General features: G+C 38.5%; 1 protein-coding gene across 1 annotated transcript in view; it reads left to right on the top strand.

The window, feature by feature from the left end:
• The window catches only part of Trim44 (tripartite motif containing 44), a 104347-nt gene that overhangs the window by 56572 nt on the left and 31903 nt on the right, over positions 1-15872 (top strand). The window lies entirely within an intron of this gene.

Below are 15872 nucleotides of genomic sequence, written 5' to 3'. Positions count from 1 at the left end.
TACATAATGACAGTGACTGCTTTATTCTATATCACATTTAGAATACCTTGCTAAGAAGAGCAGGCACTACATTTAAATGGTAATTAGGTTATCTGGTGCACCCAGTAAATAAACTATTCTTTATTGAAATTTTGTTTAACATGTTCTTAATCAAATAGTCTTTATTTCTGATCTATTATAACATCTTTGTGTCTGACATAAGATACTAGTCAATGAATTCTAGGTCATAGATATGCCAGGCCTTGTTTAGAAAGGGGGATAAAGTCTTTGTGCTTCTCAGTATTAGCATTTGGATGAAAATTTAAAATACATTTATTTAATTTTTGCCTCTCTCATACAGTGAATCAGTGAATCTGGACTTTGGATTGCTTAGCTTTCCAGTCATTCTGCTCAAGCCATTGAGAACAGATTCTAGGATATATTGCAGCTGAGCCATCACCACAATCAAGGGGTGCTTGTGCTGAATAAAATGTCTACATGGACTTCATATGTCATACGGGCTTATGTACTCAATACTGGGAGGTATCAGAAAGATCATTCAGGCTACTGGTATTTGAACTTTATTTTTGGTAGAAGTGCCTTTTTTCCCCCAAACTAAGTAGAACTTCAATATATAGAAAACTTTTTTCCTCTCTCTATTTAGATTGAGGGTTAAATCTATTGTTGAACCTTCTTACTTCATCCCAGTAGACCCTGAAAGGCTTCTGCAAAGTGTAGGAATCCTCAAAATTCAGTTTGTAAGTTACTGATCTAGTTTGAATTCCTCAAGCAAAGATACTAAATGAACTGTTCCGTGTTTCCTTGCTGAACTGGGGCTTGACTCTTCTTTGGTTTTATTTCAAATCAATAGATACAGTTCTTTTTTTCCTCCTTACAGCTTGAGCCTCTTTTTTAGAAGTAATATGCATTATTTTGTATCTACATCCTGCTGCTTCTTGCTGTTGACAACAAGTGTTCCTCACTCTTTAACCCTATACTTTAAGAACCTTTCTAGCTGTTTGTCTGCTATAGCTAGAATCACAGGCACCTTGCTTAAAAACCTATAGAACTTCAGAGACTCACTTCTGGTTCTGTCCCAGCTGTGCTCAGGAATAAGCTTTTTGGTCTTCTTTTCCTTTCTCTTATCCATTTAGAAGATATTTATGACCCTGGTTTGGGTCTGGCACTGAGTACACGCTGGGCATATAATGGTGACAAAGGCAGACATGGCATTACTTTTTTGGATCCCAAGTCTAGAGAGAAAGGGGAGCACATAATGAGCACTTACCCTATGGGGAAGTGCTGTGATTAGGGAAGTACAGACAGCTTGAAGAAGGACTCCCCTAGGCAGTCTTGGAGGCCTAGCAGAAAAGTTTATATATAAAGGTCTGGACAGTAAGACAGGCAGTCAAAGGAGGAGCAGGGTAGGTAGAAGAAAAAAAAAATGTTAAAAGCTGCACATAAAAGAAGAATAGAAGAAAGTAGAGCCCATTCAGGGCCTTGAAAACCTTCTTGAGGCATTTAAGGTTTATTTTGAGGGCAAAGAAGGCCATGAGAGAATTATAAACAGGAATTAACCCAAGAAATTTGGTAGTTCAGAAATTTTGGCTACCTACAGAAAGGAAATGGCAGGTTAAGAGCTTGGAGACTAGGTATCTTTGTTTGTTTTGTATTTTATAACAATACCTAGGGCCAGGTACTTTCTAAAGAAAAAAATATTTAGCTAACAGTCCTGATATCTGATTGGCTGGGATGAGGGCCTCATGTTGGATGAGATCACAAAGGCTTGATCATGTGTACAAGATTCAGGTGCCAGGCTCCCTCTGTCTTGGAATGAACCAGTTCTCTAAAACCTGAATTAATGTCTTCTAAAGGTTTTGTTCTCATGATATAATTGGGTTACATGAGGCCCCATCCAGGTTCTAACACCAGCTATTCAGCACATGAACCTTTGGGTGGACAGATCACTTCCAAACTATGACACTGTGCTAGCAGTGATGGAAGCCAGGCTTAACAGGTCCTTGGTATAGACATCGAATTCCCCTTGGCACTTCATCTTGTCTATTCTCAAAAGTTGCTATGGCTCCTTAGAATACAGATTAAGCCTAGCTCTAAACCCTTGTTTCCAGAAAGAGAGTTTCCAGAAAACATCCTAACCATAATATGCAGATTCCACAGGATAGCAGTGGTATATCTGTGTTGAGGAGAGCCTGATTAGACTGAACACTTCCATCTAGTCTTTATGGCTGCATGCCAGAGTCACACTGATTAGAATACAAGGACCTTATGAAGAAATTAACCTCCTCCCCTTCAAAGATACCGTGCAGTGTGAGAAACTGGCTTTAGAGTTTAATTGCAGATACCTTCATGTCATTTTGACAAGGCAGTGGTGAGGCATAGAGTTTCTTTACTAGCAACTAAGATGTCAAGCTGTCTCCCTCAAGCCGGGATGCCATGGATGTAAGCAGCATTCTCTTGGACTGAAGCTTGACAGAACCCTTTTGGTACAATGAGCACTTGAAGAGTACATTGGAAGAAAGGGAAGAGGAGACAGACTTTCTTTTTAACCTTTAAATTCATACTTGTTAGTTCTATTCAGCTTATTTGTGTGGAACTACTATTTGGCTCAATTTATTTCAATTAACACTCAGAGAAGATTGTCTTTTATCTGAAATTGTTCTCATTTATGATATATTCTTTACCATTCCATCAAGCCAAACAGGATTTGTTCCAAAGGCTCTGTACTGCTGACAGATTAAATGAGGGTTTGATGTGCAAGGGAGGCAGAAAGGAAATACAGGTCTCCCTGTACAGAGGCTGGATGAGAAATGAATCTGGAAACTCTTGAGTGCCAATTCTACTTGGATAATAATAGCTTTTATCTTCTTTGCTAGCATTCTTTGCACACAGCCCCCCCCCCCCACTGTCTATGTAAAAGTCAAAGGAGAAATAGATTCCATCGACAGTGGAAGAAACAAAGAAAAGTCCCTGTCCTGTGGAAATGTATTTATCTGTAATAGATCCTCTTTGTGTTCTACTAGCTAGAAGCTCCTTACCTTCTCTCTTTATTGACTTCCCAATTGGTTAGATAGGAGATGGCCAGCTGCTGTGCTTTTGGTCATGTCTGTTCTTTACCCTAAGGTTTTGGGTATAGTTCTGCTAATTAATAATAATGATCATAGCTCTTGTGTATTAAATGTTTATTTTGTGAAAATTGCTTTATATATATTCTCATCCTCATACAAAGTTCTGTGATGTAATAAGTATCCCACTTGTTAAACAAAGGAATAAATGCTTAGATTAAATTGCCACGGATTTATCATGGCTAGGCAGAGCTATGGCTTGAATTTGGTCTGGTTACAGGGATCATGCTCTCAACCATGGACTGTCTCCAAGAGGCCAACTCCTCTCTGACACTGTATAAAAGCCAAGAGGATTCACACACACAGTCTTCAAAGGACACTTTGGTCTGCTTCCTCTAACATGGGGTTCTTACTTGCTTTGATTGAACTTCTGTGGTTTGTTTCCTGCAAGCTACTGTTCTTCTCCTTGGCTTCTGTCATTATACAGAGATATTTCTTTGTTTCAAACTCACACAACATCCTCTGAGCATCAGTAGCAAAAGGAGGTCCTGTCTGGGGACCAGCCAACCAAGCCTTTCCTTTGACCCCACGGCACAGCTGCCTGATGCTACCCGTGTGGTAGTTTACTCCTCAAGTCCATAGTTCATAGTCACATAGCTGGCAGGGATTCTCAGAAGGTGCGGAGGAGCAAAAGTCCTAATATAGTGAACATGGATATTAACTACTGTGGAGTCATCTTGTAAGAGGGTGTCTTTGAAGCCCAGAAATATTCCCTTCCCCCCCCCAGCAAAAAAGCAATTTACACTTTTGGCAGCAATTTTCTGTCTTCACTATGCTATTATGGGAGATCTTGTGTTCGCTCCCTCACAGATTGGCTGCTTCTCTACTCCTGCCGAAGCCTGCTGAGAAGTAATATATATTTGAGGAGAGGGGGTGGCATATGATCTGCTGGTGTGAAAGCAATTGTGAGCAAATCAGAGAAAAAGACACTTAAGTTCTTGTGCTCGAAGAAGAAATAAAATCAGGATTAAATTTTGATTTGCTGTTGAGGTTTCCTGTAATTTTCTTTTTAAACTAAGAGGAAAATGGCTTTTTAATAGTATCAGCCATATTTGGAACTTCTGTAGAATTTTTCATCTTCAAAGCTGGCTGTTATTTAGGCAAAAAGCTCCAGCAGAGATCAGTGTGAATGTGACCCATGCTGATTCTGTGATCAAACAGGATGCATGTTCCGAGGGAGAAGGAGCTAACAGAGTTAGCCCAACTCACTTTTATTTTTGGTTGTGTTTGTGGCTGACTGCGTAACCTTGGGTAAGTTATTTAACCTTTGGGTACTCTTATTTCCATGTAAGTACTAGCCACATCCTTCACCATTTCCACCTCTTACCTAATTTGGGGGATTCTGTTAGTTACCTTTTGTTGCTCAACAAAGTACTTGAGACAGACAATGAAAGGAGGAAAGATTTTTTTGGCTCATGGTTTCGGAAATGTCTGTCCAGGGTCACTTGGTCCTGTTGCTCTGGGCCTATGGTAGGGAGCACATGATGGATGAAACTGCTCACCTCATCGTAGCTAGGTAGCAAAGAGTGGGAGGGGATATGGTTCCAATATCCCCAGACTAACTTATCTCCTCTACCAATACCTACTCCTAAGATTGTACAACCTCCAAAGCACCAAAAGCTGGTGATTAAGCCTTTATTTAGCATGTAGTCTTTGGGAGAATGTCATATGCAATCCTTTCAAAGTACAGTCATACATAGAATTGCATCAATATGTTATGCATCAAATATGGAGTGGAAGGTATCTACATATACATTAAGTAACTTGGTAGATATTTTTAAATTTTCAGTTTGTTATTATCTGTGCCTACATATTAGGTATTCTTTACCCCTTCTAAATAATCATTTGTTTTAGATAGTATTTATCACTTCCTAGTGATAGTAGAAATAGATTGTCAGTAATGTAGTTAGATTTCTTTTATCCTCTAATAGTAAATTCATGGTTTGGTTGTTGCATTATCTTGATTTCAGGAGTCCTGTCTGGAAGCTGAAGAAAATAGTAGAAATAGATTGTCAGTAATGTAGTTAGATTTCTTTTATCCTCTAATAGTATATTCATGGTTTGGTTGTTGCATTATCTTGATTTCAGGAGGCCTGTCTGGAAGCTGAAGAAAATAGATCTGGTACTTGTGACATGAAGTAGAACTATCTGGGCTCTTTTTATGCAGAGTAGGATTCCAACATACAAGTTTTTGTTTAGTGTAGACATCATGTTACAGAGCCTGGGCCTACTTTGCTTTTCCATACTAAGGTGGATTGTATATTCCCTGCTTTATGCTTTATATACATTGTTTGCCTGTCTATATCACAAATAAGCCTCTTTGCTAAAATAATTGATTTTCAGAAATCTGCCTGAAAGAGTCACGACTTTATTTTGTGCATGTTGGCTTATTAACCAGAGAATCCATTCACAGCTGGAAAATTCAGCTGAGGTTTTTATAATACTGCATTTGCCTCCAATTGAAATGCTATCCAGGAGCAGCCTATATTCTATCATACATCTGCCTGCTTTTTGTCGCTTTATAGTGCTAGAGACAAGACTCAGTAGGAGGGAGCCTGTTGTCACTTTTTGTGCTGTGGTTCTACTCTGACCAGCTTTTGTTTGCCATCCACTGTAGTAGCTCTGCTTGTTAGGCCTATGTTGTTTATGTATTTGACCTCAGCTTATCAGGAAAATAACTTGGTACCAGGAGCTCTATTCCTTTTGCTCTCAGACAAGGAGAGACTACAGAGAAGTTCTTTCATTCATTTGTTCAGCAAACATCATAAGAGTGCCTGATGTGTTCCAGGCCTTATGCTAGGCCCCAGAGATATGAGAATGATTAAGATTTTTGTCCCTGCATTAAAAGATTTCAAAGGCTAAGCTGAGTATTATGGCTCATGCCTGTAATTCTAGATACTCAGGAGGCTGAGATCCAGGGAATCACAGTTTGCGATCAGCTCTTGCAGAAAAGTTTGTGAGACTCCATTCTAAAATAACCAGCAAGAAGCCTAAGTGGATGAGTAGTTCAAGTGGTAGAGCACCAGTCAAGAAAACAGGCTTAGCAGCTGTAAGGCCATTCAAGCTCCAGCACTATCAGTCAGTCAATATTTTGAAGCTAGTTTGAAGGGGAGAGCTAAATGAACTATTTTAATTCAGATTTGCTTAAGCATAATTTGTGAAATACCAACTGTCTGAGGAACTATTTTAAGTATTTACATAGATAATTTATTAAAATAGTCCTAATAAGTAGTTTGCATGTTATTTTTATTATTTGAGATGAAATACCTGATCTGCAAAGAGACTGATTATACATGCATGAGGTCAACATAGGTTTAAAAAAAAATGGTAGAATCAGCATCTAAACTCAGTCTGACTCCAGAGTACAAAGTTTTAACCCACTCATTGGCTGGGAGAACTAACTTAGAAAAAGGAATCAGAAAAAATACAGCATTTTTTCTGGAACTTAGCAGATGGGTTGGCTAGGTATTTTAAGATAGAAAGGATAGGAAGTCAATCTAAGCAGAGTCATCAATAAGTATAAAGGCTCAAAGGAGTGAAAATGCTTGTGCTGTGTAGAACTAATGAATAACTATGTCTCAGCTGCAAGAGATAAGAATGAAAGATGGATTGGGTCTGGGATGCCATTTGGAGGTACTTTACCTCGACTACAGCATTGCCCAAAGAATTGAAGAGACTTCTGAATCTTAGGTTTTTTTTTTTTTTCCTTTAGTTGTGATGTGCTATAGATAGATTGGTTTTTTAATGCCTCAGTTTCCCCATCAAATTTGACACATTATTGTACATCAAGTACAACTATGCTGTGAAACATTAAAAGTATTATCCGTTTTTCGATTTGTTGTTTTAGATGGAAAAATAATAACTGGGATAAAGCAGTTGCAAAAGGAAATTGTTCATTTGATTATATTCTCTTTCTATACCTGTTTTGACAGTTCCTACTTTCCTCTGCTTTAAAATCAAGTTTGGGAAGTAGTTACCTATTTCTTTGTAAATTTGGAACAAAGTAAAATAATGGAACAAAGTTAAATAAAGCACTAATATACCCTAAGTAGAGGGTGTAGTTGTTTTATTTAAAAACTAGAGTTGGGGGCTGGGAAGTTGGCTCAGTGATAGAGCGCTTGCCTTGCATGCCTTAGACCCTGGGTTCGATTCCTCAGCACCACATAAGCAAAAAGAAAAAAGCCGGAAGTGGCGCTGTGGCTCAAGTGGTAGAGCACTAGCCTTGAGCTGAAGAGCTGAGGGACAGTGCTCAGGCCCAGAGTTCAGGCCCCACAACCGGACCAAAAAATAAAATAAAATAAAAAAATAAAAACTAGAGTTGGGGCTGGGAATGTGGCTTTGTGGTAGAGTGCTTGCCTAGCATGTATGAAGCCTTGAGTTGGATTCCTCAGTATCACATAAACAGAAAAAGCCAGAAGTGGCACTGTGGCTCAAGTGGTAGAGTGCTATCCTTGGACAAAAGAAGCTCAGGGACTGTGCCCAGGCCCTGAGTGTAAGCCCCAGGATTGGCAAAGAAAAAAAAAAAAAACAACAACTATTCAATTAAGTTGAAGTGAAAGATTGCATGTGAGTCCATGATTGTGATACTAAGGAGTCTTCCATAGACTAAATCTCTTCTTTCTTGCTTGCCTTTCATAGCCATTTTGGACTGCAATTAAGCAAAATAGATTTTAGGAATTCAAAACCTCCAATCTATGTTTTAAGAATAATTATAGTTGTTCAGAGTGCCTTTTATAAATGTGTGAAATATCACAATGAAACATCCTCATATTACAAATGTTTAGTCAATCAAAAATAACTAAAAGAGAAAAAGCACAACAAAATTAGATATCCTTGGTTATATTCTTCTGTTCACCTGTGGGCAGCCACAGAAAAATTGTGTTTTTTATTTGTCTGGTTTTTGCTAGTCCTAGGGCTTGAACTCAGGGTCTGGGCACTGTCTCTGAGCTTCTTTTGTTGAAGGCTAGCACTCTACCACTTGAGCCACAGAGCAATTTCCAGCTTTTTCTGTTTATGTGGTACTGAGGAATCAAACCCAGGGCTTCATGCATGCTTGGTAACACTCTACCACTACGCCACATTCCCAGCCCAATTATTGTTCTTTGTACTTTTTTCATTTTACTTATTTATTTTTTATTGTGAAAATACCGTATAGAGGGGTTACAATTACATGGGCAAGATAATGAGTACATTTCTAATCAAGCATTCCAAAGTTGTAAAGTTCGTTTTTTGACATAATGACTTGTACATCTCATTGCTGTAATGGGTCCACCTGTATCCCTATTTAAATGATTTGTTTTTTCCCTTCCCCTCCACAAATTATACCAACATCAAATACAGTGAAAGCAGGGGTTAGGAGAAATCTGCTGGTCTCAGGTATCTTGCTTTTCTGTCCAATGAAAGTCAGAGAAGAGGTTAATAATTTTCCTGAAAACCTCTAAGGATTCTTCATCTTTTTGAAAAACTATGTGACTGAACTGCATTCACTTTTCTTTCCCAGAAACCCTACAGTATGTGTCTAATGTAAAGTATGTGCTGGTAGTGGAATGTTGTGTTTGTTTCAATGAGTTTATTGGGGTTTTTTTTCAAGGTGATTTGAAGTACAATTTTCCTTAAAATTAGGACTATAGGGAGTTGACTTAAGAACTTTGGAAAAGGTAGATAGGAGATAACCCTGGAGTATCCTCTGTGATAAGATTTTTACCATAGATCAAAATATGCTTGTTTGTATCTACAACCTAAGCAGGAGTGGTGCAGTTAATGAAAGAAATGCTTTCTTATCCATAGCAGGGGCTCAGGGAAGAAAACCACTTTCTTTTATAAATGCCACACACTTCCTGTTCCTTATCTCGACTGCCATTTGTTCACTGTAAGTTACTATGTGGCTGTAAAACACCAAGCATTTTGTTTCCTTACTGAGTACATGTCTCCTTACATGCTGGTTCCATCAATTCTATTTAAAGGAAGAGTGAGATGGAGCATGAGAAAAACAGCGCAGGGAGGGAGGAGCTGACGGAGAAGAAGTAATTTTCAGTATTTCTCTGCTTCTGCTGTATAGATGCATCTTGGTATAAATGTTGTGGGGACAGTGTGCCATTTTATTCTTCCCAAAGTACTGTCACTTAAGACAGTGATTAAAACTGATCAAGAAAGGTGGCCACATCTGTAATCCTAGCTACTCAGGAGACAGATACCTCAGCATGCGATTCTTATCTCCAGTTAACCACCAGAAAACTGGAGGTGGAGTTGTGGCTCAAAGTGGTAGAGTGCTAGCTTTAAGAAAAACAGCTCAGGGACAGTTCCCACTGAGTTTAAGCTCGATGGTCAACAACCTCAAAAATACCTGACCAAGAAGCCAACTTTTCTCTGACTTCAGGGCTGTCCAGAATTGGTAGGTAACCAGCAATATCAGACCTACCCATATATGGAACGTTAAGTCGGACCTTTATATATGTCTCTATATTAATATGTAGTCTCAGACTTTGTTTAAAAACAATCCCGTGACATAGTTATTCTGGCCCCTATTTTCTGTGTGATGAAAATAACACTATGAGACGTTAAGTAATTAAGCCACAAACATCCAGTTAGGAAACTACACAACTAGGATTTGAATCCAGATCCATCAAGTTTAAAGTTCTATGCTTTCAACCATTATACTATACTGCTTGTCAGGAGATGGAAGATTTATACCTTCTAACTTGTTGGATGGGAATAAGTAAAACTGATATATAGGATTGTGACAAGCTAAAAGAGATTTAGCAATTTTTATCAGGTTTTTTTTTTTTCTTAGTTGAATACCAACAAGCAGTTTAAGAAGAAAGTTGAGATAGGGCTTGCCAGGAAAATGCCTGAGGTAGAATAAACAGGAACTTCTCTCCCTAGACAGGTAAACATTAGTTTACTCCCTGGCTTTTGTAAAGCCAGCAACTGCCATTGCCTCTTCTGAAAGAGCCACTGTTCACCCAGTGGCAGGTGCAGGCCAACTGTTGCTATGGCAACAGCAGGAGAAGCAAGCAGTTTTAATTCCAGAACTGATAATTAGCTGGGGGGGGTGGGGGGTGGGATGGTGATGGGAAGAGAGATGGGGGAATAATTGTTGCAGAAGGGAAAACTTCGCAATTACTGCCTGGCCGCATAGATGGAAAGGCCAGGCACAGATGCTCCAGCCTAGCATGCCCTTAGCATTCAAGCCCATCTACTCTGGTAAGGAATTTTTGATAAAACTAAAGTGAAGGGTCAGATTCTCCCAGTCAGTCAAGTCTTCAAGGAACCATATTCCTAAAGAAGAATGTAACATAGGCTGTAAAAAGAAATGCAAGGGCCAGATAAAAGATAACCCAAAGTGACACACCTAGCCAGAACAACTACCTCAACTTTTGAGGGAAAAAAAATGTGCTTGGGATAAAATAGGACACAGAAAGCATGCTTCTTGTTAGTTTCTACTAACAAGATTAAAATTACTTGTTAGAATTATTTGTTAGAAAATAAAATGACGACTTGTAGAGGTAAAAAACTTACTGAAATACTTAATGAGCGTGGCTGTTAGTCTATCAGTCCTTCAGAGATTGCATTAATGTAAGTAGCCACACACTCACATGATGAGTCTTAGTCTTTGCAATAACCTAGAAGAACTATTATTCCCTTAACAAAACCAGAGATTGCCAGTACTTTCACCATAGTCCCATGGCTGTAAGTTATTACTGAATCCTGTTATCCTATTGAGTTGATTTATAAAGTAGAGCAAAAGGAAATTGAGGTGGATATAAATAATTCATACTACAAAATAAAATATTTTTTTCTAAAAGAGTATTTTAGTTGTAGGTCACAAAATAAAAATCATTAAATGAAAAATATTGGAGAGTGTTCTTTAGTGCTTTGGAAATCTGTTAAGTTCATAGATTAGCCCTGTATCCAAGTCCTGGTCAGGGGAATAGGTAGATATGAGTCATGTTTTTTCCTAGTTGTTTCTGTGGCTCAGGCTGGGTTAAGAGTTGGAAGACAAGATGATTTGGTGACATTGTACAAGTCAGGTGGTCCAAACTTCTCTAAAGATCTGTTTTAACCAAACTTCCTAGGTGACTTAATGTGTGTGTACATGTATGTGTGTGTGCATGTGTATGTGAGCAGCAAAAAGGTGAGAAGATAGAAGAAAGGTTTTATTTTAAAACACTAGTGTTTTAGTGGGAAGAGAAACAATTCAGTAGTATTTCTGAATCACCTACTGGGAATACAGTTCTAAAAAATAAAAATTCAAAGGGCTTTATTCAGAATCTCAGGGGTTTAATAATGCAGCTAGTCTTTAAATTAAAAACGTTTTTAGGAAACCTGTTAGTCCTTATTTTAAGATCTATTACAGGAAATTAAAACTCAGTCCTTCTGACTGGGAGGAAAAATTGCAGAGAATAGAATAAAAAGATCAATATAGATCGAAAACAGGGTAGACTGAAAATCATTGCTGAATACTCTTTGAGCTTACCCATGGTTTTCCAGAGGTTTGACAAACTAATAAGCTAATGTGCAAGTGAAATAGTATCAAAATTTGGGAGTTTGACATAATAATTACTCTGGAAAAATATAATTTTGCCCGCATAATAGAGATGGTATTATTTCAAGGAGATGACATTAATGTGCTTTTCATCAATAGAAAAACTGTAACCTTTCTCTTATTAGCTTAGATCAGGGTCATGATACAAAAGACTGTTAGAATAATTCTCAGTCTTTTGTTCTAAGAAAATAAATTAAGCAACTGTCTGAAAGTCTAGGTATGGAAATTGTAATAATCGAAGCCAGAAAAACTGACCACTCATTTTAAAATCTCTAGGAGCCTTCTGTCACCTTCAGTCCTTTATGTATTTAACAGTTTTATCAGGTGTGCACTCTATGCCAGGCAGTACTATATATTGGAGTTGGAGTAGAAAGCAAAACTAGATATAATCCTTATAGTGATTGGGTTCCTAACCACATCACAAATGGTCTTCTCCACATTTCATTGGTATACAATGTTCTGTATATCCTCGGCTTCCTGCAAGCTTGAAGAATCAGTAGCTTCTAAAAAGATTTTATATATAATGTATATTATACAAAATATATATCACATGCATATCTATCTGTCTGCCTGTCTATCTGTCTGTCTGTCTGTCTGTCATCTGTCTATCTATCACATGCATCTATAGATGGAAATCTCCCAGTTCAAGGCTTCCAAGTATATTAGCCTGAACATGGATTGGATTTTTAATGTACTCTTCTAAACTGGAGTTCCATGTTCATATTAATCTGGCAAAGGTTGCTTACTTACCTGCCTCTTTGAATTCTAAAGTACTATAGCATAATTAAAAATTTGAGCAACCCTGTAGTAATGAATCAGTTTACTTTGTTTAAATTAAAATTCCCAAACTTGCCTGATGCTGGTGGCTTACTCCTATAATTCTAGGTACTCAGGAGATTGAGATCTGAGGAGCATGGTTCAAACCCAACCTGGACAGGAAAGTCTGTGAGACTCAATCACTAGAAAACTGGAAGTGGCACTGTGGTTCAAGTGGTAGAGTGCTAGCGTTGAGCAAAAAGAGCTCAGAGTCAACACCTAGGCCCCGAGTACAAGCCCTACAACCAACTTTTTTAACAAAAAAAATCCCAAACTTTTTGACACTTTTAACCTTTTAAGCCCAAATATCTTGTAGAAGCAGTGTTGCAAAAGATACAATAGTGGCTATTGCTTATTCTCCACTACATGTTGGATGTATTACTACTGATTTGCCTTCTAGAAAGAGGATATAAGAAAGACAAGAAGACTAGGTACTGTGATTCATCCCTATAATCAGAAGGTTCAGATCTGAATCAAAGTCAGATTGGGTAGGAAAGTCCCTCAGACTCATCCATTGAACCACCAAAAAAGCTAGAATGGCACTGTGGCTCAAGTGGTAGAGTATTAGCCTTGAGCAAAAAAGCTCAAGAACAGCACCCAGCCCTGAATTTAAGCCCCAGTACTAGCACACACACAAGATATAAAAGAGGTCAGATCTCCATAGGATTAAAGTCCTTCTTGTTGTATTTTGCTTCTAGATCTTCTACATATATCTCTACTGTTACTGCTGTCATTTATTTCTACCACAGTTGAAAGTATAAGTATAAGGGGATGGAGGCCTCCATAGGACTGATAGAGTATTTTTTTTAATCTGCATTAAAAAAAAACCTTGATTGTCCATAATTCCATCTAAAAATGTTAGTATCTTAAATATTCTTTTCATTTAAACACTACAATTCCTTTTTGTTTCATAACAATAGAGCCATGATAACACATCATCTAGCATAGAGAAGCCCTTCAAGTATTTGATAAATTATTGAAGGAACAGGAAACATTAAGTAGTACAAAACAATCCTAAACACATACTTTGAATTTTAAGTGTGTGTATGTGTGTGTGTAATTTGGGGGATATTACTGAGGGTTTGACCTCAAGCCTGCTAACCTTGCACAATACTGCTGAACCATGAGTCCAGCTCTGTTTTTCACTCACTTTTTTTTTTTTAAGAATTTGATCTCATTCCACTTGGATGTACTCCTGATCTGCCCACTTGTAGACTTTCCATCATTGCTGGGATCATATCCCTGTGGTACTAAACTGAGCTTCCTTTCTGGAGAAAATCTCATGGACTTTTCTGCCTAGGCTTTTCTGGCACCATAATCCTCCCAATCTTGGCCTCCTATGTAACTTTGGATGACAGGTACACACTACTGCACCCAGCTGGCCTTGTACTGAGATCCCCCTGACACAGTTTCTAAGTAGTTAGGAGTACAGATGTAAGCCAAAGGCACCTGGCTTTAAGTGAGGATGTTTAAAGTTGGTTTATCCTTTTTGTTTCACGGTAGTGCCTCTTACATTTGGGAGGTATCACATGTATATCACAAACTGGGATTGTGTCAGTCAGCAGCTGTTTAATGGTAACACAAAGAATTCTGACCAAACTGTACAGATAACAGCAAGGTAGAGTGAGTATGGAAAGGACATAGTGAAGTAGGCCCTGAGAGGAGAGACAAGCTGGTACAGCTTCTTTCCAGGCTTTGCCTTTGTTTTAGGGAATTTTAGGGGAAAAAAACAAAACAAAACAAAACAAAACAAAAAAAAAACCTTTAAACAAGGTTAACTAGATCTTGGCTCCAACCAGCCCAGTTCCTAGAATGGAAAGAATGCCCTAGGTCCCCCTCCCCTTAACAACTTAACCCACCTTGATTGTTCTGTTAAGGACTAACCAATAAAACAGAGGTTGTAATCTGGCTCAAACTGTCAATATCACAAGCTTTTTCACGTGCTTCCTATAAACTCCACTAAACAACTCCTTTTGCTTGGGCTTACCGGAAGCTCCGCCTTACCTGCTGAATTTGTGAGTCATTTAAACCAAAAGTGATAGGCTGGTTTAAACAGCCATTATGTGACAAACTGTAACCTCATTGGCCACCTGCGTGTGGTCTGGTATGACTGTGCAATCTTTTGTGTGTGTGACAATCTCATTGGTCACCTGCATGACCAGGCTTGACCTCGTGGATTTTGCCTTTAAAATCCAAAGTACATGGGCCACTCAGGGTCACAGTATCAGCTCCCAAGCCTGTGCTGTGGCCCTGACCGGTCAGTGTAGGAACCGTCTCAATAAAGTTGCTTCTTTACTAACAACTTTGTTGCAGTAGGCTCTGTCACTTCGGACGACTAGGTGGGCTTGCCTGCCTGAGTAGGGGTCTTCCTACTACAATGGTTCATTTTACAGGATCCAGGCAAAGTATGTCTGTGTTTGGTGGATATTGTGAGAATTGGTTAGAAGAAAAGATTTCTCTCTCAGTTCTTTCTTTTCTTTTATTTTTCTTTTGCTTCTTTCTTTTTCATACTTTACTCTCCTCCTTACAGAGTAGCCTTTTCTGTTTGTTGTATTTCTTCTCTTCAGCTTCTCCACTATTTGCTCAGCTCCTCAGGAGTTTTCCAATGCAAGATTTACTATCACCTTACCCCTGTCTTAGGAGAAAGCTCAGCCAGCTCATTTGTTTGGTAATTAGCTGCTCTTGAGTAAGGTGGCCCTAGTCAGCCACAATAAGAAATGGAAATGGGAAGGGAAATACCACAAGTTAAGGACATGGCAGAAAAGGAAATTGGAAAAGAGGCAAAATTGCATAATATTCTGCTTTGCTACCCTGGAGAGGCTGTCTAATGTATGCGGTCTAGTTTGGGTTTTCTTAGTGTCAGATAACAGAGTGCCCCTGATTGCCCACATCCAGAACCCATCCCAGCATGCCTAGTACTCCAAAGATAACAAATACTGTAACCTCACCAAACATGTGGCGCCTTCCTATTTCTCATTTGTTTTACAGGCTGGGGTATATGAGAAAAACTGAACTTGGAGTCACTAGATGGAATTCATCTCTTATACATTCATACTTTTTGTACCCCTTGCACTTTTGTCTATTGGTCCTTTTTTATATCCTTATTTTGTATTTATGTTCATTATGTTATTATAATATTGTTGTTATTATTTTAGGTCTTTCATGACTTTGAAAATGGAAGCCACACTCAATTCAGCAAACACTGATGGCATTGTTTTAGAGGCTGGGAATGCAAACAGTAAGATGATGCTCTCACTTCTGAGGAAAGTCAGTCTAGCCTTGTTTCTTTTTAATTTTAAAAGTACTATCACCCAGTAGGTACCTAGTGCATGATCAGAATCTACTTGTTAGAGTAAAGTCATTAACAGCATGGGGTTTGACCACAGAAA

This window comes from Dipodomys merriami, unplaced genomic scaffold (assembly GCF_024711535.1).
Source record: "Dipodomys merriami isolate MVZ:Mamm:240054 unplaced genomic scaffold, mDipMer1.0.p SCAF_21, whole genome shotgun sequence".
In the NCBI taxonomy this organism is placed as follows: domain Eukaryota; kingdom Metazoa; phylum Chordata; class Mammalia; order Rodentia; family Heteromyidae; genus Dipodomys; species Dipodomys merriami.
Note: the sequence above shows the minus strand (reverse complement) of the source record. Positions and strands in the feature narration are given on the sequence as shown.